Here is a 26,499-nt window from a genome sequence, read left to right as displayed (position 1 = left end):
GTGAGGAGGAGGCCTCCCTGGCCAGTTCCAGTTCTAAGAGCTAAGTCAGCATAAAGACGTCAGGCATGGTACGGAGGGGGTGGGGGTACCAGCTACAAGTGTTAGTAACTAGCCACATCCACCAGAGCTAGGGACTGACGTGGACACAGGGCATGGTGCCCAAAAGGGGTATCCCTAAGGTCACCTCACCGCCCCCTCCTCTGGGAAGGGGGGCAGCCAAATCTTGATGGGCCTTGACTCCAGTCCTGGACAGAAACCTGTCAGCCCCACCACCCGGCTGACCTCGGGACCCCAGCAGAAGCAGGCGTGCCAGAAGGGCCCTACTGGGTGTTTTCAAGAATCTTTTTCCCTCAACACTTTTCTTCCATGTCAATAGTTATGCATCTATAAAACATCCACTTCAGAACAGGCTAAGTGAAAAAAGCAGATTATGAAACCATAAGGGCAGTGTGATCCCAGTTTTTAAAATATACATGTTTCTATATAGATACTAAGTCAGCACGGCTTATCTTGGGAAAATGAAGAGATTCAGCTGTTGTTTATCTGCATTTCCTAATTTTTTAGGAAAAAACATGGGTAGTGCCAATCGAATATAAAATTTAAATTCATTTGCTTAGCAATACAAACAGGGAACAACCACTTTTAATCCTGCCCCACCCCTTTCCTACCTAGCCCTTGCCACTCGGCAGGTGTGAGGGTGTGGCAGCCTCACCCCAAGTCCAGCTCAGCTTGCACCTACCTACTCAATATCTCTTGTTGGCTGTCCTCAAACTCCCAATATGTCCTCAAATTTTGCTCTTCTCCAATCTCTCCATCTCAGTAATGGCACCACCTTCCACCCAGAGTTACCCCAATTCTGTCTTTCCCTCACTCTCCACTTCGTCCTTTAGCCACTTCCTTTGGCTCTACCCCTGGCCAGACCCCACTGGCCTTCCTAAATAAGCTGCCACCATGTCACCCTGACCAGTCTCCAGGCCTCCCTCCGCCCCTTCTCAGACCCACTCTCTGCAAAGCAGCCAGGGATGGCCTACCATGTAGAGCCACAAAGCACTGCTCTCCTTTAAACTCGCCACTGACTTCCCATAGAGTAAGTCAAACTCCTGGGCATGTCCTGACAGATGCTGCAAGATCTGGCCTCCAGCCCCATGTCTTGAACCGGATCTCCCCTCCTGCCCCTCAATCACAGGCACACTGCGCTCCAGCCATTCTGACCTCCTTGCCATTCCTGGAACACACCAAACATTTCCACCTCCAGGCTTTGCACTTGCTTTGCTGCTTCCTCTGACTATATATTGCTCTCTTACTCATCCAGGTCTCTGTTCAAACATCATTTCCTGGGAGAGGCCTTCTCCACCCCCTCTCCAAAATAGTGGCTCCATCCCCACTCTCTTCGCTTACTCTGCTTCACTTTTTCATAGCATCGTTGAAAGACTGAGTAAATGAATCACAGAAACTCACATCAAACAAACATCAAAACATCATACCACACAGTTTCACAGTGGCGGGGGCATGGATTTGTACATCAGTTTATGCCCACTGAGGATACTCCCAAAGCTCTAAGCACACCCATCCCTGGCCCCCGGGCTGGCCCAGCATCCTTCCTGGGAAGGGGCGAGAAGGTAGGTCTCCAACCTTGACCAAACTTCCCTTGGTAGACTGTTTTAAGAGCCCCTGAACTTCACCGCCCCCTGCCTTTATTCACTGGCTGGGAGTTTCTCCCCCCCACCCCCGCCCCGGATGCTCAATATAGTTGAACAGCTGCACTTAATATGACAGAGCACACCTCGTGTTCCAGGCACCTGAATAATTACCCCAAACTTCCAGAAGACAGGGAGAGACAGACTCGCTCAGGATCACACAGTGAGCTAATGGCATAGCTGAGGCTAGAAACCCAGTGCGATTACCAACCCACCCACCCCCCCAACTGCTCCCGGGGGTCCTTACACAGACACCTACTCTTGGGACGGCAGAAGGAGGCGAGAAAGAGCCCCAAGCTGGGGTCTGCTTGTGTCCGCCAGAACGAGCGTGTGACTTCCTTCATACAACAAGAACTGCGTAAGGGTTGTCTCTGGCCCCCTCTCAGGCCTCAGTTTCTTCATCTGTTCAAGTATAGACGGTTCACAGGGGCTGACTGGGCGACCCCTCTTTTATAGCCGCCCCAGCAGAAAGGCCAGACTGGTAGCTACTTTGCTCATCATGTCTGGCTGCAATTTCAGGCCCATGTTCTCCCTGCCCAGCCCAGGGGGCAGAGCTGGGATGGGCGGGGTCTGCTGGCTGGCTCTTTAGGCTGGGGCTCAGAGTGAGACTTGTCACCACCACCCTCCCCTGCTGTGACTATCCCCTTCATTCAGGAGGGCAGCCTAGGCGACTAGGTGAATGGTCTATTTGTAGTTCAATCATTCTCAAACGACAGCAGGTCTCAAAATCACCTGGTGGGCTTGGTAAAATACTGATTTCTGGGCCCCTCTCCTCTCCTATCTGATTCAGTAAGTATGAGGTGGGATCAGAGAATTTGTATTTCTACAAAGTTCCGGGTGATACCAACATCCGTGGTTCCAGGGGCACACTTTGCAAGTCACTGACTTAGCTAAAGGGAGTAGTTGTGGCTGACTCAAATATTAGCCAACTGGGGGCTTTTTAAACAACTGTAATCATTGCCTTCACCCCGTCCCCCCCTTTCTCAAGTCACTGCTCAGAAGCAGCCACAGAGTGAGGAAAGCCCAGCTGGAAAGGCGGGACTCATGCCAACATCGGCTTCACCCCGGATTCGCGGGTGACCGTAGGTAATAACCACAACTGCTCCTGCTGGCCAAGGGCTTCTTATCACCGGGCGCTGTGCCAGCCCTCTGCGTGCACATTCTTACTTATCAGGACCCCAAGAGGGTCCTGAGACCCTCCAATGAGGAAATGAGGCTCAGAAAGGGCTCTGCAATGGCCGCACTGCACTGTGAATTGACTAAAAGCACTGAATTGTATACATTTATCAAGGTGAGGAGCATAGTAACTCAGAGCCTGGAGAGATGAAGCGATGATGGGGAAGAGGGGCTGGCATTGCACAGCAGAAAAGGGCTGGTGGCCTAAGTACTCTGAGGCCATTCATTCAAGAAACACAAATTGCCATCTACACGCAGCCAGGTTTACTGTAAAGGCAGAAATGAGTCCAGATCCTCGGGAAATGAGCAAATGTAACAGCAGTGACATGCTGGCCGGGGCAATGAGAGTGGGTCCAGGGAGTCTGGAGCCGCGGGTGGCTAAGAAGACATCAGCAGATCCAAAGTGGGGGAACAGTAAAAAGGGAAGATCAGTAAAAACTTCTTGGAGGACGTGACAGGACAGGGGTGGGCTTGCCCCAAGCAGAGGAAACAATGGCGACGTGGAAGCCTGTTGGTGCCCAGTGTGGCCAGTAGTTCTGGATGGTGGGGCCTGAAGGGAAGGAGCCATGGAGAACGCAGAGGGCCAGGGCCATGGGCACGGACACTCCCGGACACTTGGAGCATTATCCTAAAGGCAAGGGGAGGCCCTAGGCAGCTTTAGGAGGGAAGGACAAGGTCTGGTCTGTCTCAGGACCACCACTCAGAGGCAGTGTGGAGCACAGATTAGAGGAGGTGGGGCTGATCTGGAAGAGCGAGTAGCAGCCTCCTTAAGAGCTCAGACGAGGGTGGCTTGCGCTGAGATGGAAGCAGAGAGAAGTGGATGGACTGGAGGTTTGGGGAAGCAGGACTTGGTGATTACCTGGAAAGGGGGACAGTGGAGAATGAGAGCTACAGTCTGGGTTGGGCGGCGGGTAGCGTGAAGCTTTCACGACTGATCTGAGATGGGAGAACCCAGTGGAGGAGGCACAGAGGGAGGCAACCCTCCACCCAGACTGGGAAGGGGCAGCCAGCAAGAGAGGAGGGAAACAAGGAAAGAGAGGGGTGGAGACGTCAAGTGAAGAAGGGTTTCAAGAAGGAGGGAATGGACAACAGTGTCAAATGCTGCCAAGAGGTCAAGCGAGATAAGACCTGAAAAATGCCCATTGGATTTGGTGACAAGGTGACCACTGGGTACCCTGGCAAGGGCAGCCTCAGAGGGAAGGGAGGGGTAGGCACAAGTGGGGTGAGAGGGGAGGTCGGGAAGTGGAGACAGTGAGTGGACATGTAACTATTTACAGAAGTTTGACAGCAAAGAGCAGAGGCCCAGATCAGTACCTGGAGAAGGACCCCCAGGGATTTTTTTTTTTTTTTTTTTTTTTTTTTTAAGATGAGCCAATGGAAGGAGCCAGGAGAGAGAGAAGTTGAAGATGTAGGAGAGAGAGGGAGTAATCAATGGAACAGTCTCCGGGGCAGCAGGCAGGCTGGGATCCAGAGCTGGAGAGAGCAGTGGAAGCAGGAAGGACCCTCCCCCCAGCTCTCATGGAAACTGGGAGAGCAGACTGGGAGCAAAAGAGCCAAGAGCTCCCAGCGGAGTTCTGCTTCCTCCGTGGAAAGGAGGCCAGGTCTGCTTCTCTGAGGTGGGGAGCAGAGTGGGTGGAGGGTTTGACAAAGTGAAGGAAGTTTGAAACAGTGGGTGTGGAGGGTGGGAGAGGGAGCCGAGGACTCCTACGGGAACACAGGACCGTTATCCTCAATGAGCAGGACAGAAGGAAAGATCCAGAACATGGCAGGTACTTGGCCAGCACATGCATTTCAAATTGTGTTTGGTTTGGGGTTTAGGTTTTGTTTGTGTTTTTAAGGCTTGATGATCCTGAGGGAGGAAGCAGCCTTTACGGGATGAGGGACCCCTAGCCACCAGGACAAAGGCAATGCAGGTGCTAGCCCTGCCCCTGGCTTTGTCCTGGGTCTGTTCCTTCCCCCTCTCCATTGTGCGTTTCCAGGAGGAGCCCTGCCAACCTCTCTGCCTGCCAGGCCTCCAGCTGGCTCCTTCATTTCTGCATCTGGCTTAGGATGTGTTGACCCCTACCCTGCCCCCCAGAACATGGCCTCATAGGCAAGGTTTTGTCCTCCCTCAGTGGGGGACTCTGTCCCCACTCAGTCAAGGTTCCTGGAGGACAGAGCCATGACCCTCGCCCCCCCACCCCAAACACACACACACACACACACACACACACACACACTTTCCAGTGGAAAAGGTCTTCTTAAATCCCAAAACTGAGTTGATGCTGAAGAGGCCCTTCAGCGAGAGACTTTGTGACTGGGGGTGGGGCAGCATGGCCTGGAGGGCTCCAGGCTCCTCTAGGGAGAGCAGACTCTTACTTTCTCTGGCAGGGGGATAGAGGGGAGGCACAGCAAGCCAGGCCTCAGAGCAAGGCTCTTTCCAAGAATCCTCAGGGGCTGGGAGAGAAGTTTCCCCTGATCCAGCGATTCTAAATATGGCAAAGGGAGCAAAAGCACGTGACTCAGGGCCCCACACCAGGGATGCTGCCGCCAACATTGCCTCTCTGGACTAGAGGCCTGAGCTGGGGCTCCAGGCCAAGGATGAGGTCTCCATGGAGTCTCAGTTTCTCTGTCTGCAACAGGAAGGTGGGGGAACAACTCAGTGACGGCTGAAGTTCTCTTCAGCTTTTTGATTTTCTAGGAGTAGGTGGAGGGGAGAGGGTAGTGCCCAGCTCAGTTTCAGATTCTTTGATAAGGCCCTAGCAGAGCAGCTGCCAATACCCAGTCAGACTATGGGAGAAATGCCCCCTCCTACTGGACCAATAAAGGCCCTCACTTTAGCCTGAAAAAATATGAAAAAGTTGACCCCTGTGCATGGACCCATTAGAAACAGGCATCTCTTGCTCTGGGCTGACCCACCCTGGGCACAGGCTGGTCTCAGGGCACTCATGTCCTCCCTGCCCGGCCCCTCCACAGGGCACAGACTGCACAAACACACAGGAAGCCCTGGAGCTGGCTGGAAGTCACCAGACCCTGGAAGCGCCACCCCTATGTGATACCCTGGGCTCCATGCCCCCCTCCTGGCCATCACTGTTTCTTCCAGAGCTGAAGTTCTAAGAAAGCCCCCCACCCCCAAAGGTGGGCTAAGCCCATTGGATGGTCTTTCTTAGGCATGGAACTAAAAGCCAAAGAAAGAGTGGGCAGAGGTACGTGAAAAGTGGAAATGAACAGAACCTCGACCATCTGCCTTCTCTACTCCAGGAAGTTCAGACATGCCACTGCCATGAGGATTCTATGGAAAACTTCCCCTCCCTCCAGCGGGTATCCCCCACCTCCACATGCCCATTTGTTTGGAGCTTGTGTGAACAGTCAGTCCCACAAGGACATGGAAGACAGTGTCTGCAGGGCAAGGGGTAATGAGCCATAGCCTCATCACCTCCGCCTGCAGCAGCCCCTGCCCTCCTGCCTGCTCCTGCTGAGCAACATGTCCACATGAGCCAAGGGTGGGAACCGAGGGGGCGAGCGGCCACCCATGCGCTCAGAGCTGGCCAGGCAGCTGACTCCTCAACTAAAAGGAGCAGGGGCCCTTCTGACAGGAACCCAGGGAAGTAAAAGCCATCTAAGGGCAGGAATATGGGCAGCCTGGATTTAAGCAACTTAAACAAGACAGTCAGGAGAAGCCTTCCCTGGAGCAGCTCCGTGCAGATTTGGGTAACTCAGTTTTATAGGCCGACCTTGGCCTAAAATTTCATTTGAACAAAGAGATTTGCTGCTTCTTTAAAAAGTGTGACATCCACTGACTGTGGGCTTTGGCCCAAGCCCCTCAGCATGACTACAAGGAAGGCTCCCACCTCAGTCTCCCCCACTCAAGCCTGGCACCTGACACCCCATTTTCACAGGCTGGAAATGCACCAGCTTTTACCCCCATGATGCAAAGCTTTTTTTCATCTTTGCTCATGCCACGTCTGCCCCTCCTCCAGTTCAGGTGAGTTAGGTGGGAGCCCGCACCCCAAGGCCCTTAGTCCCCATCACCATCTCCATGTTCACCCCCATCATGGCATCTGCCACCATGCGTGAGGGGCACTGCTGGAGTACCTGCTGGTTGAGGTCCCGTCCTCAGGTTGAATGCCCCATGCCCAACTCAGATGGGTGTTGGGTCAAAGTTTCCTGAGAGAAGGGCATATGGACTCAGCACTGGGCCTCTGACTGGGATCACCCTCCTCCCCAGTGTGCCCACACCCTGCTGGCCGCTCCTGGCTCCACACCTAACCCTCCCCAAGTCACGACATATTCACTCACTCACTCATTCATTTGGTAAGTACTGAGTTCACCTGGGCCGGGCACCAAGACAGTGTCCCTGCCTTCTTGGAGCTTACAACTTGTGGGGGGAGATAAATAATAAAGCAACAAGGTCAAAATGTCAGATGATGATGGAGAAAAACTAAGTGGGAAAGCAGGACCAGGAGTGGGGGTGAGGGCTATTTAGGATAGGGTGGCCAGGGACAGCAGCTTTGAGAAGGTGACTTGGAGTAGAAGTTAAAGGAAATGAGGGAGTGAGCCTTGTGGGTATATGAGCAGAGGGAAAAGCAAGTGCAGAAGACATGAACTGGAGGGCATCTGGCATGTTCCAGAACCACCAAGAGAGGGGAGCTCCAGGAGTGAGCCAATGAGCAAGGTGAAGAGTGGGCAGCAGTGAGGACACAGAGGCAGTAGAGTTGGGACACACAACGCCGACTGGCTAACTATGAGGATTCTGACTTTTACTCCAAGTGAGACGGAGTTGTGAGCAGGGAGTAACTTGATCTGACATGTTTGTAAAAGATCACACAGGTTGTTGAGTATAGAATAGACTATGGTGCAGGAAGGGGTTGGGGAAAGAGGTAATAGCATTTGCCCCCACGTGAGCTGGGAAGCTAATGGTATAATCCAAGCAAGAGATGATGGTGACTTGTGCAGGGAAATGGAAGTGGCGAGAGGTGATCAGACACCAAGGATAATTTGGCAGTGAAAGACCCTGAGGGTCAATCTGTTCTCTCATTTATAGATGGGAAACTGAGGCCCAGAGAGAGCCATAACCTACTTGTGATCATATAATAGATCAGAGGCAGAGCTGGGCCTGGCACCCAGATTTTCCAGTTCCTAAAGCATGGTTTTTTAATTCCTCCTCTTTCTGTAAAAGGACCCAGGCACCTTCCTCTCATCCTCACCTCAAAAATTTCCTTGTCCTGGCATCAGATTGAGGGCCTGCCCCTACCCTTCCTGCCATATCTGACAGGGTGGCGCCGGGTTCCAGAACTAGCCAGTTTCTAACTACTTGAGTCAGTCAGGGTCGAGGGTCACTTCTAATGAGCCTTCTGTCTCCTGAATCAGCAGAATTGATGCAAAGGGGACAGCAGAGGGAGGGAAAAGTCCAGACCAGGGAAAAGAGGAGCTGAGTCCCTGCCACTTGGTTTTCAGCACTTCTAGAGCAGAGAGGGTACCAAGGGTGAAGCAGGAGGTTTGGGGAGGGCTGTGGCCCCCTGCAGGTACAGGCCCTAAGTTTGAGCCCAGTCAGGAAATCCTGCAGATTCAGCTATAGAAGATCCACCTAGTAGGAGGTTTATGAGGCACAATGGGGAGGAGTGTTTCAATGCCTTTACCACTAATAGGCAAAGCAGCATGCAAATTCACAAGTCACACCTGGTCAGTTGGTTACAGCTGCCCTGAGAACCTGGCTCCCCGTGGGAATCCCAAATCCGAGGCCAGCCATACTGAATCCAGCCAGACTGGCTCCAGTGAATCCTGACAGCTGGGAAAGGTTTGCTGTGAGCCCTTGTGCCAGGCAAGGTGGAAGGGGGCTAGGAGGGTCTTAGGCTGGAAGATGGAAGCATACCCACACATCTGCTCAGTTCCCTTGGCCTTTAAAGGGAGAGACTGCCCAGCCCATAGAGCCAGCTGATTGAGAGTCATTTAAAAGTTGGGAGCCTGCTTGGTGGCTGAAAGAAGTGTCAGGGCTGGGGGCAGGAGAAAGGGAGGCTCAGGGCTGTGGAGAGAGCCACCAAATGCTGGTTAGAGGGGTTCTCCATCCCAATGCTCCCTCCACTCAGCTGAGCAATTGAGAAACTGTCTCTGAGCCTGAGTTTACTCCTCAGCAAGAGGAAGGGGTTGAGTAAGGGGTCTCCACGGGTCCTGTTTTTCTGCTGATCCACCTGAGATTAATGATTTCAGTTTCTGGAATGGGCAGTGAATGCCCAGGCAGCTCCAAGAGCTGCTTAGTTCTGAGGGGCTTCTAGATCTTGGGAAGAAGGTCTTTGACACTCCTTTTGCATAGTGTTCATCTGCTTGGACAGTCTACAGGAACCTCTTGGTTTTCTTCCAAAACTCCTCCAGGGCCTCCCTGGTGGCACAAGGGGTTAAGCACCGCACTATGAAGCAATCTGCAGCCTCTGCAGCAGGAGTTCGTTCCCCAGCCGGCCAGGGAGCAACCCACATGGCGCAGCAGACCTCTCCTGACTGGCCCGCTGCTCCCCTCAGCAGTGTATTTCAGTCAGTCTGCCTGTTCTGTTCCCCACTCTGTCTCTGGTGAATCCTCTCACCCCCTGCATCTCTGGCCTATACCCCAGCTCTTCTATGCATAAATAAATAAATCTTAAAAAAAAAAAAACAAACACACAAAAACTCCTCCATAATTGAACAATGACAGCAAGGAGAAGTCAGAGTAGACCAAAGCAGAACGTCCAGTATCTCATTAGCCACAGAATCCAGCTCCGACCCTGACCCGTGGGGCTCAAGAATTCAGCCTGCGTTGTATGATCCTCAGCTAGTGAACTGTCCCTCTCTGGGAACCAGTTTCTTCGTCTATCTAATGGGGACAACGACCCCTCGTCCAGCAGCCTGGAGGCAGGGGTCTGGCCCGTCTGAACCCGCAGTGAGGGGTTGCAGAACGGCTTGAGTTCACTTGGGGACACACAGGTTGACACCAGGCGGGGCTCCCCGGGAGAGGGTGGGGTTCCTAGGGAGGAGGACCCATGGGGGACTCCTCCCCGAAGCGGCCCTCGGCGCCCAACCCGGGCGGGGAGCCCCTCCTCTTCTGCTGAGGCCGGCGCCGCGGCTCGGGGTCGGGGTGGGGGGTGGCGGTCGCGGGGAGGGGAGCCCCGCCCTCTCGGCGCGGGAGGGGCAGCCTGGCCGGGGAGCGGCTGGCGGGGGCGGGGCCGGCCGGGGGCGGGGCCCGGAGGTGGGCGGGGCAGGCGGGGCGGGGCCGGGGTGGGCGGGGCGCCGGGCCTCCTGGAGGGGCGGGGCTTCGCGGACACCCGGCACCCGGCGCGGGAGGGGTGGGGGCGGCGCTGCGGCTCGGGTTACCTCCCAGCGGCCTCCCCCGCCCTGCCGGCTTCTTTTTCCGTTTCCAAATTAACAATTGAAAACGCGGCGGCCTGAAAGGCGAGCAGCGGGCCAAGCGGAAAGTGTGAAGGTGCCGCCGCGTCCTCGAGGACTGGGGCGAAGAGCGGGGCGCGACGCCCCGACTGCCCGAGGCTCGCCCACCCACCACCCCCGGGGCGGGCGCCGTGCCCCCGAGGACCCAGAGGTGCTAAGGCCCTTGAATCCGGTCCTCGCCCGACCCGACCCCTGGTACTGCCCTGGCCAGTGTAGCAGGATGCAGTGCCCGGGCTCGGGGTGCTGCCAGCCCCCGGGGGTGGGGGGCAGCACCAGGACTGGATTACTACTCTGAAGCCATGTGCTCAGGGGGGCGGATGCCAGGCAGCACCCTCATAGCACCGTCCTTACGAGCTCCCCAAGTTAGGGAGGTGTGCGTGTAACCTCAAGCAAGTCATGTCACCTTGCTGAGACTCAATGCCCCCTCTAGGCACCCCTCTGCCTCCACCCACAGCCAAAGGCGCTGCCCACCAAAGGGAAATACTGGAATTGACTGGTCTCTTCCCCCTCACTTCTCCAAAGCCCGTTTGACAGATAAAGAAAGTGAGGCCAAGAAGGCCTTGTAACGGGCTCCATGTCACCTGTAAGTGAAAAGAACGAGGGCCCGAGTCCGGTGCTGACCCCCAGGCCTCTTATGGAGACAGGTGGTCTGTGGGGTTGGAATCCTGGGCATTGGACACCCCTCCTAGGGTCCTGATACTTGGACAGCTGGAACAAATGAGTGGGTAGTGGACAGAGGCAATGGCCCAGGTATCCAGGGCCAGAAAGCCAAAGGGTGGACATCAGAGATAGATCCAGTTCTTGGCCCCAGCCTCCATAATGTAAACTCCATGAATGCAGCCACTTTATCTTGCTCCCCACTCTCTCCCCCACACCTATAGCAGGACTTGGCACATTGTAGGTTCTCAACAAATATTTGTTGAATGAATAGATGAATGAATGAATAATCAGGTCCCCTCTTATACTGCTGTGGCCTCCCACTCTGCCATCTATGTGAAATGCTTTGCTTTGGGGTGGTACCTCTCTCTGGTCTGGAGACCCAGGCAGTGAATGGTGGGAGGAGGAAGAACGGAAACAGGCTGAAGGAGGGAGAGATAAAAGTAGCTCCAGAGGGCCTCCCCGGTGGCGCAGCGGTTGAGCGCTGGGTTGCGAAGCCGCCCGCAGCCTCTGCAGCGCCGGTTCGATCCCCGGCTGCTCCCGGGCCTCCGGAGGAGGGTCCCACATGGTGCGCAGACCTCTCCTGCCGCCCGCTGCTCCCCTCAGCAGTGTACTTCGGTCCTTCTGCCTGCTCTGCCCCCTGCTCTGGCTCTGGTGAATTCTCTCACCCTCCCGCGCTTCTGACTGTACCCAGTGCTTGTATAAATGAATGAATAAATAAATAAATAAAATACAAAAAAAAAAAAAAAAAAAAAATAGCTTCCCTTTAAAAAAAAAAAAAAAAAAAAAAGTAGCTCCAGAGTTGAGATCAAAGTTGAGATCACCTTTCTCACTAATCCTCCACTTCCCACTCCTGTCACCCTATTCCCCCTTCCTCCAACCACCTCTTCACTGACCACTAAGATTCCTGCTCTACCTGCCTCCCCACCCCCAGTCCAGTTACCTCGGGCTGAGTGCCCCTCCCCCTTTACAATCCTCAGTGGCGGCTTACTGTCTAAAGCCCAAGCTCCTCAACCCAGAGCCTGAGGTTGTACAGGCTGCCTAAGTATCACCCACACTTCACTCTTCCCTACCCCGTACATTTCCACCCTGCCAGCTTTTGCGTTCTCTCCTCTCCTTGGGTGTCCCCTCCAACTCTCTAAGGACCCTTGATCTGCTTTGCAGAGAAGTGATCCTCCCACTTCAAAGTGGGATTCCTAGCCTCATCTGGACACTCCAAGATTCCCTTGTGCTGCAGCTGTTCCCACCTCTGTCTCCCAACTCCCACCTCAGCCCCACACATCGCCCACCAAGGGCAAGGTCAATTCTGACTCTCCACATCCCCCAGGCTGGCTCAGTGCATGTTCAGACAGAATCTGGGAGGACCCAGGTCACGAGGGCATTAAGCATTAGTAAGTACGGCTTCTCCACTGTCCTGTGAGCCTAGAGAGCTCTGGGTAAGAACTTCATGAGGTTGCAGCAGAGATAGGTGGGTGGGAGAAAAGTCAGCACAAAACCACCAAATACTGGCAGGGTTGGGGAGAAAGAATAAGTGGAGACCCACATACTTTCAGTCTAAATATTTAAAGTTTAAATCAAGTTAACAAGCTGTTAAATAAAATATGTTCTATCCTTCCAGACACATACACCTTCATAATGATCTGGAAAGCCAGATTTGAATTTAAAATCTTGAACTCCCTGGAGTTGCATGCTGGACTCTGGCAGGTAGGGACAGTCAGCCCCCACCGCCCTCTGGTCTCCAACCATGGTGTGTCTTCTTCTCTCCCCACACTGGGCTCTCCCCACACCAGATGGAGCCTCGGGGTCCACTCCTGGGTTGCCCCAGCCTGCTCTTCCAGGCTCCATCATACTGGCTGTGCATGGCCCACCCTTGGGCCTGGGAGTGCTCACACAGCAGTGGCCCTTGGGAGGATGAGCTATGGAAGAGGCCTGTGCAAACCCTGCAAGCAGGCATGGGGATCTGGCCAGGGGACTCCAGGGTTACCTGGAATGTGTTCTAGAACAAGGAGGGCCAGGCCCTGGGGTCTGTGGTATAAGGGGCCATAGCTGATAAGTGGGCAGAATTCTGGGCCCCCACCCAGAGTGTCCCTGCTTTGATTTGTTGTATATGCTGTGCTCCTATATCAAGTTTCATTTAAACAACCAGATCTACTGTTTAAAACAGTTTGCAAAGCACTAACCCAACCCCTTCCCTCCTATTGAACACAGAGGAAGCTGAGGTTATGGGGGGCCCCGGGGCCACAGTCATACAGCAGGTTAGATCTAACCCAAGGCTCAATCACAGGTCTCTTCCCTCTAGTCCAGGCTTTGGGTTCAAAGTGTGGGAACAAAACTCTCATCAGTAGGACCTGGTGCCTCCAATGGACAGGCCACCAAGAGGTGGTGAATACTCAGTCCCTTGAGGGGTATTAGCAGTCCTGCTGCTGGGCTCCCCAGCCTAGCAGGGGGCTGGACCCTCAACTCAGGTCACCCAGCTCAGGAGTGGATTGAGAGGCCAGACCAGGCCCCAGAAGGAAAGGGAGTCCTGGTATAAATAACCGTGGGGGGCCGGGATGTTTGGGCCCGTCTCCTGGGCAACGGCTGTGTTTACCGCCCAGAGAGGTGGGGGGGGGGCATGGCCCACACATTTGCCTCCCTGACTTATAGCCAAATTTTTCCAGGAAGGGGTGGCCCAGAATTAGCCCCAAACAGTCCAACTCTGCACCCTCATCAGGTCCTCCCCCTAACTCTGCCCCAACATGGTCCTTAAACCACCCCGACATTGCCCCATCCTTCAGCCCGAAATGCTACACAGCAGCCACGGCAGTGCATCTCCATCAGCCCCAACTGCCCCAGATTTGCCCCATAAATCCAAACTCCGCTCAACTAGTAGGAGGATGGGGAGCAGGAGAAGGGCAGGGGAAGGTCCCAGGCAGAGGAGCTGGGTGTGAGCCAGGGATCCAAGCTGGGGCCACTGGGCACGGGGCAGGGACAAACCTCTCCCACGGCCCTGGTCAAGACAGAGGGAGGGCTGCAGCCCCTGGATTAGGAGGGTGCAAATCCCTCTCCCAGCCCAGTGCCCACCCCGTGCCTGTCATGTGCAGGGCATTAGATGGCCAGACCCCATTGTGGGAGGGGCTGGCAGGTGCCATCTTGGTCATGCCACAGTCAGCTCCTCTCCAGTCACCAGGTCAAGAGAAAAAGATGCAGGAGAGCAAGTGGCACGGTCCCCCTCCCATGGGCAGCAGCTGCAGCCTAGTCCACACACGGAGGCCGGGGGGTGGGTGTGGGCTGAGATCCAATCTGCAAGCCAGGTTACACACATACACACAGGCACACGCACACACACACACATGCATACACACACACACACACACGCTGCCAACTGACGGATCTCACTTGAGACCAAGCAGCCACGGCAGTGCATCTCCATGAGACGTTAGCTGATTTTCACTGAGATCAGAGGCTCACAATTGGGCGTGTGTCTGCCAGCATCCCAGACAGGTGCCTAAACACCTGGCTCCAGCTTCAGACCAGCCACTTCTCAGCTGAATGACCGTGGGCAAGTCATTTCTCCTTTCTGAGCCTCAGTGAAAACAGTGTAATAATATCTTCCTCCAGAGTTGTTATGAGAATATTTCCAGTGGGATTCCTAGGCAGACAGTGACTAAGTCCCATGATGGGCTAGGCATGGCTTAAAGTGCTCTATGGACCATGGAGTGAGAGAGGGGAGTTCCCTCACAGTCCCACATCTGCACCCAGAGGCTGAGCCGCAGATGTAGAGACCTGCCTGGGCCCACCCAGAGGGTCAGAGCCCTCAGTGAAGCTCTGTGGAAAGTTTTTGCTATTATTTCTTGCTGGAGACGACTAAACTCTCGGGCATTGAGACTGGGCTATAGTCTCACCTGAGTTTAATCCAAGCCCTATTCCGAGTCTCAGTCTCCCCATCAGCAGACTGCAGGGGCTAGGTGAGAACCGTGATCTCCACATCCTATTGAGCTTTGAGAAAAGGAGGGAGTGAGGAGCTGGAGCAGGCTGAGCCATCTGGAGTCTGCCCCTTTCTCCAAGGCACCCCACTATTAGATGGGTCAAACCCCTGGATGCTTCCTACCGGCTATCCTAAGGCCACATTCTGGGTACCCCCAATCCACCCCAAGCCCATATCCCCAGTGATTATTTGCAAACAGCCTCAGGGCCTGCACCCACCTCTTCTGCTTCAAGGCCTTCCTCAGCTCAGCCACACACACCTTCCCCTAGGCCAGGCTTTGCAAATGCAGCTGAGCTTTCCCTACAGGCAAAGTCCTAGGGATCCAGGTCAGGTCCAGACAGGCCACCTGGAGTTAGTAGATGGCTCCAAAGGAACCATTAAGGGGGCTGGGCACTGGGAAGGCAGAAGGAAAAGAGGTCAAGTTGGATGGCATCCTTGGGGCTCCCTGCCATAGTCTCTTCCCACCATTCTCCTGGCCAGACCCAGAGAGGTGTCCCTAAGTTGTGAATCTGCCCATAGCTCTCTGACTGTCAGCTCCTTCCTGAACTCAGTCTCCTTCCCCAGGAGGTCACTGCTTCTCAGCCTGGCCTTGCTCACATTAGGCCTCTTCTCTGCACACCTCCTGACTTCTCTAGGGTCCCACTCTCCTGACCTCTAGCAGTTCTTTGCAAATGCCATGTCCAGCCCCACCTCTGGGATTTGCCTATGCTGTTCCCTCCACATGGAATGCTGTTCCCTGCTCCTCTTTGCCTGGTGAACTCCTACTCCTATTCGTCTTTCAGGTCTCAACTTAAACCTCTTCCTCCAGGAAACCTTCCCAGCTATGGTCATTTTGGGTCTGGTCTGGCCTCTCTGTGCCTGGCACCCACAGGACTCTGCTGCCCAGACAACTGCCAGCCTCCTGGCCCATCTCCCTCACTGCTCTGTCCCCAGCATCTGCGATAGGACTTGGCCCTGATGGACTGCCAGTGAAGGCTTCCCAAATGAGAAAAGGTAGAAATTAAAATGAAAGCACAGTGTAGAACTGGAGTGGGAAGCTGTATCTTGAACTTTCAGGCTCGACTGGTCCCCTCATCAGCCTCCTGGCAGACATGCCCATCTGGACAGGCTAGGTAGGCATCACAGAGGGGGAGGTCTCAGCCCTAGAGCTGGACATCTGGGGTTTGAGTCCTGTCCCCATTACCTATACCCAGGCAAGTCACTCTGCCTCTCTGTGCCTCAGCCCCCTCATCTGCAAAAGGGGCATCTAATAGTGCCCACCTCACTGAGAGAAAAAGGCGGGCACAGACATTGTCTTTCCTATTACTGAGAAAGAGGGGGAGGCTGAGACTCAGAGAGGGGGGCCACGGCTGGGAGCCTGCTTTCCTTGCCCAACCCACCCCCCTTGCCCCTCTCAGAGTGTCCCAGCCTGCCCACCGCTGCCCTGCAAACCTGCTCTGGCCCTCGCACCGCTGAGCCCTCGCAGCTCAGGCTTAAATTCCCGTCCTCCTGGCTGAGTGACAAGGGCACGTGCTTAACCTTTAAGCTTCAGTGTCCTCTTCTATACAAAAGGGTAATGAGAGTACTTGCCTACTGGGGCGCTTGGAAGGATTAAATGAAGGAGTGTGTGAAAGGCGTCTGGCACAACAGCTCTGCACACGAGACAATGAATCTTACAAGTGTAGGAAAACTGTTAGAACTCGGAGCCCGGCTCCCAGTCTGAGCGTTCCCTGTCCTGCAGCCCAGGCGTCTGGAGTGGGAGTCGCTTGCTGTCTAGGGGCTTCTGGGGAAAACCTCACCAGTCTGAATTGCTCTTCCAGGTCTCTGTGCCACCACTGCCCCCCCCCCACCTCCATGTCCCCTCCTCAGGGCTCAAGCCCTCGCAGGTAAGAGTAAGGCAAGGAGCCCAGGATGCAAGAGAAGAGGGCGTCGGTGCTGGGGAGACTGAATATTAAAACACGACAAGCCCTGTGTTCTTCACAGCACCTTGGAGCTTAGGAAGCACTTAATACAGGAGGCTGCCCGGCCAGGTGGGCAGGTGGAGGTGGGAACTGTCACTCTACCTGGAAGAAGCTGAGTTCAGAGCAGCTGTCACCAGCCTGGGGTCCCCCTCTTTAGGAAGCAGAGGAGGGAGCAGTTCCTGGGAACCTTGGACGGAGGGGCGAGCCCTGATGTACGCTGACCTCCCGGCCCCCCCAGTGCTGGCAGAGTCCTGGGCTGGTCCTCAGTGTGGGCAGGTCTGAAGAGCCAGTGGGAACAGACAGTGGGGGCTGTCGGCTTCTCCATCCATCCCGCCCCAGACTCCCACTCCTGGCTCCAGTGCTCTGGGCGGGAAGGTCGGACAGGCCCAGACTCAGGGTTTCTGCACACCGGTAACATTTCCCAAAAGACTCTAGGTGCTGCATAAGGTTGTCAACTTCTAATTTTGCCAAGTAAGGACATTTTCAAAAATTTCCCAGCCCCATCATTTCATAAAAGAAAGAACATAATCTCAGACTAAAAGACAGTCCCTTAAATGGAACAAATTTAGCTTTATGAAAGTCACCGTGTTGTCCTGATTTCTTTCAGATTTGCCGTGGGTCACAGAAAACCTCCCGTCTGGTGACATGGCCGAGAACCATTTGGAGCTTGAGCTCGGGGTCACACAGACATGAGTTCGAATTCTGATTCCACCATGGACAAGCTGAGTCATTTGGTATGTTATTTCCTCTTTCTGAGCCTCGGTGTTTCCCATCTGCAAATTGGGAACAATAGTTCCTGTAGTGCCTGACACACAGGGCACCGAGAGAACTACATGGCCGAGTGTTTGCAGAGCACCAGCTCGTGGGAAGAAATTCGTTAAGTCCTGGTTCCCAGCCAGGGGCACCCGCCTGTCCCGCACTGCCTGTGCTCCTGCTGCCCGTAGGCAAAGGCAAAGACCACCTCCATAACCCGATAATCAGGGCCCTGGACACACCAGACTGCAGATTCCTCAGCAACGAGGAAGGGACAACAGAGTCCCACCTCCAGGCTTTTGCTCAAGCTCTTGCTTCCACGTGGAGTGCACTCAGGACAAAGTCACAAGAGCTTCCAGCTCAAAGCTTGAACACAGAGGACTTAGGGGTCCTTTCTCCAATTTCTCTCTCGTTGGCAAAACCCTTCTCATCCTTGCAACCTGGCCTCAGCACCACTTTCATTCCCTGGCTCAGCAAACATTCACTGATTACCAACCACAGGCCCTGTGCTCACCCCCCACCCCCAGACCTCACAGTCCCGCTCGAAGGCACAGAACAGAGAGGGGCGGGTGCCCAAAGCTCTGGGGCCTCCACGGGGCCTCAGTCAAGCCTGGGGTGGAGGCCAGCAGGGAGCAGTGGTACTAAAACTGGGATTTGAAGGATGAATAGGAATTTGCTAGATGATGGGGTGGATGGGAGAGGGAAAGGAGTGTCAGGAAGCAGGACAAGGGCCTGGAGCACTAGACAGCACTCTGGGGACAATATGACTTGCTTCGTAAGGTGAGGAGCAAAGGATGGTTGAATGGTGGGTTCCTTACTCAGACACTGGAGGCGTGTGGGGGGGGTCACTGGTCAGTGCCCAAGAAGGAAGGTTTGGATGGAGATGCTGAGTTGGAGGAGCGCAGGGGTGTGGAGGTGAGGCAGTCACAAGCGGCTACAGAGAAAGTTCAAGGATGAAACTGTCATCACAGAGGGGACTGCAGGGCATTTGCGACAGTGCATGAGACACCCCCATGGAAACAGAGCCCCAAGGAGACCCAAATTCACGGGACAGAAAAAGAAGACAGCTACAGACAGAATGGAGCGGGGAGGGCCAGCGAGGCAGGCTGAGGAGTCCAGGGGATGTCTGAGGATGAAAGGCCCAGGGGAGGAGAGACCCTCAGAGGCAGCACTGCAACATCCCAGGGCCCCACACTCTGAGTTCGAAAGCTATCTCTGCAACCTATTGGCAATGGTGACCTGGGGCCTTCATTCTCTCATCTGTAAAATGGGACTGAATTGTATTTTAACGAAAAGGAGGACAGAGAGTAAGGAGAAAGGAGGCTGACCCACTTGCTCAGCCTGCTTTGGATCCCCAAGCTCTATCTCCCTCCCTCTCCTGGCCACACATCCTGGACCCTGCTGTCCTCCCCAACTCTCCGTCCCTCCCCGCAGAGGGCCACCAGCCCCCAGACCAGGGCAAGTGCAGGGGTGAGTGCAATGGGTCTGCTCCCTTCCTGATGACGGGTGGCGCCTGGGAGGCAGCATTCTTAGCTTTCTCCAGGACAACCCCCCACTGAGGAGGGGAGCTGGGGGAGGTCCCATGAGTCCTGTGTCCTTGGGCAATCAGGTTCTTTCTTCTGGCCTCAGTTTCCCCATCTGCGAAATGAAGCTCATCAGCCCTTCTAGCTCTGATGCTCTGCAGCAGGACAGATGGAGCCAGGGCGAGGCAGAAAGGCCCACCCCAGACATGCCCCAGCAGGGGGCTCTCGCAGGCCTGGGTCCCCATGGTGTCCAGGACTGGTCCCTCCGGAAGAGGGTGGCAGCTAGGCTGGGAAGGGTTGGAGCAGAGGCGCTGGGGATTGTGCTGACAAAGCTGTTCCCTCTCCCTCCTCCTCTCCCCACCCCCTCCCCTCCCGGGGGAATGCCGAGTCCAGCAAAAAATAAACCCAAAGACGGTGACCTGGACAGGCCTGAGGCTCCCAGAAAGGAGCAGCAGGAAGGGAGGGCAGATGGGAGGCAGCCCATGGCCAGCCCCCCCAAGAGTCAAAGGGTTCCTGAAATGATCCCTGGTTCCCCCCACAGTCAGGCTCCGTGGGAGCAGGCACTATCTACTCTCCGTCCTTCACACGTGGGGAGACGGCCACTTGCGAGGTAGGGACAATTAGCAGTGCGACTTGGGCTTCCCAAATTGGGAGAGAGTTCCCAGGACTCTCCACCTCCTGGGCACTGGGCGGCCGGTCCTTCCTGCTGTCTGACTTCCATCCCTTCTGCTTCAGTGGGTTCATTTTCCCTTGGGAGGCTTGTCCTGTCCCACCTGCCAGCCTAGATGTCTGAGGAATCTCAGGGTCAAGTGACCCCCCCAACCCAGTTTCCCTTCAGGGATTGGGAAGGGCCCCTGGGCAGAAGACTGCTGCATCCACTGTTTCCCAAATCTCCCAGAGGGAAGGAAGAGGAAAGGAATGAATCGCTGAGCTTCCCGCTCCCTCTGCCTCCCTCCCTCCCTCAGGCGCTGCCCACGGATTCCCAGCCCAATTAGTCTGCTGCCTGGGGGCTGCCCCTCCCAATCCTCACCCAGCCCCCCTCCCCAGCTGCCAACCCCCAGGGCGCACAGATTCTGCCCCTGGGACAGAGTTACCCAGAAAGCTTGGAGTCCTGGGGGTGGGGGCGGTCCATGGAGGTTCCAGAGGCCTGACTAGCATCCATCCTCTCCCCAAACCGGCAAAGCTCCAAAAGGGGGCAGGCAGCCTCCTGGGCACCCCTCTAAGTGCTGCCCAGTCCTCTGAGGGCACAGGAAGAAGGTGTAGGAATTCCCCCTCCACACACACCCTATAAAAATCAAGAGGGTGACAGGACAGCCCCATTCACCCAGCACACTCACTTCCAGGAGGCCCTGAGCAGCCAGATATCCTGATCACCCCATTCATAGACTTAGTGATGCTTGAGGAGTGGGGTCGAGAGGGGGTGGGCACTTTCCCGGTAAGAGTTGGCACTGAGATCTCTAAATCTCCTTTGGCTCTCCTACCCCCACTCCCTGTTACCTCAGGAGACAGCAGATGTCCCCCTCCTGTCCCCAGGGCCCCCACTGGCCCCCCAACACTAGGGCCCCACTTCCACCTTCCTGGGGCCAGGCTAGCTGCAGGGTGAGCCAACAAGGCCTACACCTATCTGGCTGTCTGGTGACACCTACACTCACCCTCCTCCTCATGCCCCCAGACACACTCGCACCTACACCACCCGCTCCAGGAGTCCTGGAAGAGGAGGCAGGAGAGGCAGGTGCCTGCAGCTCTGCAGCCTGCCCGCCATCCCCTCGCCCCAGAAAGGGCACAGGCACGTCCATGTCCCTCTGCCTCCCTGGGCTTGGAATGGAGTTGACGCTCTTGAACTCTTTTTGGAAGGAAGGAACTAACCAAAGCGATCCTCGTGAGCCAGGTTGGAGTCCTAGCGCCACCATCCCCTGGCTGTGCAGCCCAGGACAAGGGGGTGACGTCCCCTCGCCAGCCTGCCTGCTAGAAGGGCTGCAGGTGTTAAAAAAGAAGGAAGAGGCTCAGCACGGTATGGCACCACCCGGGTGTCCTGAGTCCACAAAGACACCGCCTCAGGCTCCAGAAACACCCAGAGTTCCTACTCTCCCAGGCAAACCCGGACACTGGAACTTCTCCCCAAGACGGGAGAATGATGAAGGGAGCAGCAGTGCAATAAGGACGGTAATTCTGATGGATAGCACTGGTCCCAGCGTGGTGTCAGGGGCTTTATCTCATCGAGCCCTGGCAATCCCAGGGGATTTAATAATAATAATAATAATAATAATAATAATAATAATAATAATATTCCCCCTTTTCAGACGAGAAAACTGAAACTCAGAGAGGTTAAGTAACCTGCCCAAGGAAACACAGCTGCTAAGGGTAGAAGGACAAATGAACCTAAATCGTAGGACCCCCACCCTCTAATCCTCTGGGGACACCCTCCGGAGAAATGAAGGCTCCCCTCTTCCTCCAGCCCCAGCCCCGCAGTCCACACTGGGGCATTAGGGAGGGCCAGACACTCAGAATTCTCACCGAGGGTCAGCCCAGGACAGAGACCCACAAGGGTGTGGGGGTCGGGTCGGGGCAGGGGAGACCAGCGGCAGCTGACTGCTGGAGTGGGGAAGCTCCCGGCTCAGCCTCCTTTCAGGGAGGGGGCAGGGCCTCCGCCCAGGCTGCAGAGCCTTCCCTCTCCCAGCTCCCCGGGCGGTTCAGCTCCCTTGACTAGCTCAGAGAACCTTAAATTAATCACCCACTCAGAGTGCTGCCATCAGCCCAAGAATAATCACCTCTTGAAGCACTCCCGGCTCCTACATTCTGAGGCTCTGGGCTTCTGCAGCAATAGGGATTGAAGTCAGACACTCAGCAGGGCTTCCTCAATGGAAGGAGGGAATGCACTATGGAGCTGTGGGGGTGGGGGGCAGACCATGGGAGGCCTAGCCTGCTTGGGTGACTCCAGAGGAGAACTCTGGACAGAGTGAGCCAAGGGTGGACGGGGCAGGGAAAGGCGCAGAGAGGGCAGCTGAGGAATAAAGGCCCACAGGATGCTCTCGCCACTCGCCCCCTCCGTACAAAGACCAAACAGCAGGACTGGGACTGAAAACCAGCAGCACGCAGAATTTGGGTCATGCTCTGAGACCTGCCCTTCGTCACAAGGCAAAGTTCTTGGCACATCAGTGTCACTGTGGGCTGGGGTGAGGGGCGCAGCTGTCTACAGCCTGATGGGGAGGTCCTGGGTTCCTGACATTTCTACCATTGACTGACCAGGTGTGACCTTGAATGAGTGGCTCTGCCCTCTGTGCCTGGGTGTACCCAGCAGCACACTGAGGATGCACGAAGGGTCTCAGAGGGCCGTGCAAAAGAACCCAACGCAGCGAAGTTCCAGAAAGTTGGCCAGCCTGCTCCCACAGGGGCCAAGCCCAAGCTCCCTCCACACCCCACCACCACCACCCTACCCCGTGCACACATACATGCACGCAGATTCATCAGTCCTGTGGCTGTGGACAGGTGAAGAAGGCACAATGCACAAGGCAAGGGGCCAACCCGTTCTGTCCTGGGGGCTGGGCTGGGGCCCCTGGCCAGGTGTGCATCTGTGAAGGCAGTGAGAAGCCAGGCAGCAGTACAGCAGAGGGCCCGGCCTGGCACACAGGCTGCAAGTGCGCCATGACAGCAAGCGTGTCCAAGCTGCGTGAGTGTGCACAAGAGACAGATGGGTGTGCATGAGACATGGATGCATGTGTCTGTGCAAAGCTATGTTCAACAAAGACTATCCTAGGTGAGGCGGGGTGGTTTTCATTCAATTCCATGCACTTCCATCAATTCCACCCCCTGAGTGCTGGGTGCTGGGAGCAGAGGAGCAGAGACCCATGGCACAGGAGTGCCGCTGCTTGGGGTGCTGGCTGAAGCCAAGGTATAGGAGAAAGACAGCTCCGAGTCAGACCTCTCAGGGCAGAGGCTCTTCCACAATAACTGGGTAACCTCTCCTGAGCCTCAGTTTCCTCATCTGTCAAATGAGGAGTAGACAGCCTCGACCTCACCAGGCCGTAATGATGAGGAGAGAGAGCGTGGTTTGGTCCTCAGCACAGAGCCCGCACACAGCAGCTACTCCACGAGTGATCAGAAATGTCAGCTCACACTGCAAGAGCCACCCCAGGTCATGGAGCCAGGAATCCTGGGGTCTGCCCTGTATCTGCCACTAACTTAGTAACTATGACTTGGGTCTCTGGAGCCTCGGTTTTCTCATAAACAAAATGGGGCTGTCAAATGTGAGAAGCCACCTAGTGGGGATACCGGAGGGCTCCGGGCACACTTTGCCAGTGTTACCTCCAGCCCAGGAGACATGATTCTTTCTCAGACGGTGGAGGTGGGAGCCCCAGGGTTAGGGCTTGTCCAGGGTTAGGAGTCTGCGGCCAGGAGCTGCAGCCACCTCCTCCCCTTCCCATTCCCACAGCTTCTGACCCCAGGGTCGAGGCTGACAGAGGATGTTTACAGAGCGTAAACCTTCACATAGTGAAAGTTTGCTGGGGAGCTGGGGGCTGGGAGCAGCAAGAGTCTCACAGTAGTGTGGAGAAGACGGGGAGCTGCGTCCTTCCCGTCCTTGGATTTCAAAAGAGCCCATGGTGGCCTTGATGGGTGCAGCAAGGAGGTAAGCACACCTCCCAGAAGCTCACAAAGAAAATGTACAGTGATGTGGAGTTTCTCAAAATTCAGAGTGCAGGGCCTGTGACGGGGTTACATCAGAGACTGGGGTGCAGTCAGGGGCAAGGGGCTTGACATCAGGACCAAGGGCCTAAAAGGCATAGGGGAAGCTCAAAGAGAGAGCAGCAACCCTTTGCTCCGGATCTCAGAGAGAAGGCAGGAGTCAACAGTCCCCCCACGCTCCCCGGCCCTGGCCCCATGCTCCCCGGCCTGGCCACAGCCGCTGACAGGAGAGAGGCAAGGGATGCGGGTTTGTCATCTGGGTGATCTCCCTCACCCTGGTGTCAGAAAAGGTGCAGGTTCTGTGTGGGGCCCAGTCACCTGGCTGGCATGTGTGAGGGAGGTGTCCCAGGGGGTGACTGAACCCAGCTCACCTCAATTCCCTCCTTCCTGAGCCCTTTTCTTCCAGGCTCTTGCTGGGAGTCCCCTACCAGGGCTTGCATCTTGGGGAAGGGGGTGGTCTTAGCTATCTGTGCATATTGGACTCCCCTCATTTGGGCTGCTTCTGAGGGCCACTGGGGTGAGAGAAAGGATTTGACTAAAAGTGCGTCAGTAGGGCTAGAAGGCCAACTGCAGGAAGCACTGCCTTGAAAGAACGCCCATGACCCTGCAGTGAGTACCAAGAAACCCCACAGCTGGAGCACCTCAAGAAAAAGGGAGGGCTCCCATGCCGCCCCTTCCCCAGCCCCAATAATAACATCCCTCAAGCTCAGACATGCCCTTGAAGCTCACCAAGCTCTTTCCCAGCCATTACCTAATCGGAGAGGAGGCCCACAAGGTGGGGGTCTCCATCCACTTGGACAGCAGAGAGATCAAAAGCTCAGAGAGGCCCAGGGATCAACCCAAGATCACACAGCACAGTAGAGATGGGACCCGGGCCCTCGGCTCCCCTGGATCTCTAAAGTGGATGGCCAAATCCCTGAGATCCCTAAATGTCTGGACACTTTCATGCCACACTTCCTCCCACAGAGCTTACAAGAGATGTCTCAGCCCTGGGCTCCTGGGTACAAGTGGTCAAAACAAGCATGCCCCTGGCCAGGGCATTCCTGGCATCCAGAAAGGGCAGGATGTGGGGCAAAGGTGCCAGCAGATTTAGCTCCTGAAGAGGAAGGAGAGGCCCTTTCAGAGGAGGTGAAGACAGTGATTGGCCAGGGATCACGAAGTAGGTTCTTCACCTCCAGTGGCCCTTGTGGGGGCCTAGAAGCCAAGCCTGAGGACTAAGGACTCCCCAGGGACTAAGCCCTGTTGGCCTCCTCAGAGCCAGCCATGCCTAAGTCACGCCGCAGCTGCTTTCTGTAGAGTGTCTTGCCCTCTGCGGGCACCCAAGGCTGCAGTGTGGGCCTCGTGTACCCACCACTGCCACTCTTAACTAGCAGCCCCCTGCCCCTCACTCCCAAGCCCACCATCCCTTGTACCCCAGCCCAGAACCTTCATCACTTCACCATCTTCTCTGCAGAGAAAAAGTCCCCACAGGCCCTCCCAGTGGGCACCGAGGACAGGCCTGCCCCTGAGCACTGAGCCTGACCCTACATCTGACCTCATGTCCTGAATAATTTCAACTCTGGCCTAGCACATTAGGGTCCCCAAACAAAATCAAGGCTGCCCCCCAGAAGCTTAAAGGCTGAGAGAATTCTCTTCCTCTACCGTCCCTGTGGCCAAGGGGCTTCTTTTGCCAACATTTTCCTCCCCTTCACATCTGAAATTCTACGGGCCCAGTTAGGGCAGTCAGGCAAGCAGGCACCAGAGCAGACAGGAAAATACATCAAAGACAGGCAAGAGTGAGACAGACAAAAGGACAGGACAGACAGCAGACAGGCACACAGATAGCTGACAGGCCAGTGACCCGCTGAAACAGACAAGGAAGACTGTTGGACAATTCGGTGGAGAAATCAACAGACAGGCCAACTCACACACAGGTGGAACAGTCTGGCAAACGGACTCAGTCAGCAGAAGGACTCATACGGCTGGGTGGACAGGCGAGGGGACCCAGACCCAGGAGACCCCAAGATCAGAAAGCCCTCTCTGGCCACAGCAAGAAGGGATTAACAGCCGTTCATTTTCCAGGGACGGGAGGTCTCTCTCGGGCACCTCCAAGCGTCCCAGTGCCAGGCCCAGCCTCTCAACTGATATCTGCGGGCCTCTCATGTTCCTGGCTGGGCCAGGCCGTCCCCCAAGACAGAGCTCCAAGCTGCCAAAATTCACTCTTGTATACATCCAAGAGGGGTCAGTGTTTTCAAAAGTTGTAGGAGTCTAGGGAGAGGGAAGGAGGGGGCCGGAAAGGCCAGAGTGTCCAAGCCTGCCCCTTTCTTTTTCTCTCCGGGTGCCCAGAGCCAGGCCTGAGCAGCTGCCCGTGAGCTGACCTGCCTGGCCAGCAGGACAGGCAGGGCGGCCGCTGCTGGAAGTTAAGGGGGAGCGGGAGGCTGAGTGGAGACACAGAGAAGTCGGACAGCACTCGCAAGTGCCAGGACTCAGGTGGCTCGCGGGACCCCCTCACACACACCTGCAGTCCCCGGCCGGTCCTGCGCTGGGCTGGGGTGTCCCTGTCCTGGAGAGGAGTGTCTCCAGGGGGAGTGGGGTGGGAGTAAGCCGCCGTAGCTACAGAGCTGGGAAGGTGACAAAGTTGTTTGGGGGCAAAGGGTCCTCTTTGCGTCTGGGACACGAGGAGACAGGTGGGGGCCAGAGGAAAGGGAAGCCCCGGGGCAGTGGCTCCAGATTGCCGC

General features: G+C 55.7%; 1 protein-coding gene across 2 annotated transcripts in view; it reads right to left on the bottom strand.

The window, feature by feature from the left end:
• KCNQ4 (potassium voltage-gated channel subfamily Q member 4) overlaps positions 1-26,499 on the bottom strand; it is a 53,317-nt gene that overhangs the window by 26,084 nt on the left and 734 nt on the right. The window lies entirely within an intron of this gene.

Source organism: Talpa occidentalis, unplaced genomic scaffold (assembly GCF_014898055.3).
Source record: "Talpa occidentalis isolate TD23 unplaced genomic scaffold, MPIMG_talOcc4v2.1 talOcc4.9, whole genome shotgun sequence".
NCBI classification, from domain to species: Eukaryota; Metazoa; Chordata; class Mammalia; order Eulipotyphla; family Talpidae; genus Talpa; species Talpa occidentalis.
The sequence above is the reverse complement of the archived record's forward strand: the minus strand, read 5'-3'. Positions and strand labels throughout refer to the sequence as shown.